This window comes from Dipodomys merriami, unplaced genomic scaffold (genome assembly GCF_024711535.1).
Source record: "Dipodomys merriami isolate MVZ:Mamm:240054 unplaced genomic scaffold, mDipMer1.0.p SCAF_247, whole genome shotgun sequence".
Classification (NCBI taxonomy): Eukaryota; Metazoa; Chordata; class Mammalia; order Rodentia; family Heteromyidae; genus Dipodomys; species Dipodomys merriami.
Window position 1 is genome coordinate 523,466 of NW_027203904.1, and position 955 is coordinate 524,420.

Sequence of the window (955 nt, forward strand, 5' to 3'; positions counted from 1 at the left end):
CTACTATTGAAATGTTAGGTATAAAAAACAATTATATTTTGATAAAATACCTTCTAGCCTAAATGATTCTGTCTTAACTGTTTATCTCTCTATGATCCCTTTTAACTAATATTAGTTTTGTTCCAATAAGAAAATCTATGCTGTCAGGGTAAGATATTCTGGTTGGTCTGTTGCTACAGGGAAGAAGAGTAAAGGGTCAGGTAGACATTTATACCAGTAAGACATCATTTAGGAATTTTTAAGCTGCAGAAGTTTAGAAGTAGCTCTTAAGCAAGGCTTACTTTGAATCCATTACCTCCACAAAGCTAACTCAGTTTATAAATAAGTACTTGAAAAACAATCACCTTTGGACCTAGCTATAAAGGCTTTAAAGTATGATCAAATTTAAAATGAAAAAGACTTACAATAGTCATTGACAAAAAAATTGCAAATGTGAGCAATCGACCAAACAATATTAGCTTTTCCCAATATACACAGAATTTTAGAGAAGTGAGATCAATAACATTTTTAGGAACAATAAGGGTTCCTAGTTACAAACAGTCAACCAAGGATATATGCCTGTATAAAGATTGCTTCAATAACTACTTAAATTTACAGGATACTACATGCTTCAGCAGGACGTTTACCCAAATTACTACAATATAGAGATTAACATGGCACTTGCACAAGGATGATATTAAAATTTGTGAAATATTCCATATTTTTCATTCTTGAGATGCAAGAAATGAAAAACAGTTATTAAAAATTGATTACAAAAATACAAGTCGTTATGTCGAAAAATGAACTTTACAACTTTGTGCGGGTGGAGGGGTAGCAGGGAGGATTGAGTGGGGAAGCAGGGGAAGGATGGGAATGGATGGGAAGGGTAAATACAGGAGGAGGCTACAATGCTTGATAAAAAATGTACTCATTATCTTGCCCATGTAATTGTAACCCCTCTGTACAGTATTTTCAC

At 33.4% G+C, this 955-nt stretch overlaps 1 pseudogene; it reads left to right on the forward strand.

Moving 5' to 3' along the window:
* Positions 1-605: 605 nt before the first annotated feature.
* Positions 606-705, forward strand: LOC138836040 (U6 spliceosomal RNA; annotated as a pseudogene).
* The last annotated feature ends 250 nt before the right edge of the window (positions 706-955 follow it).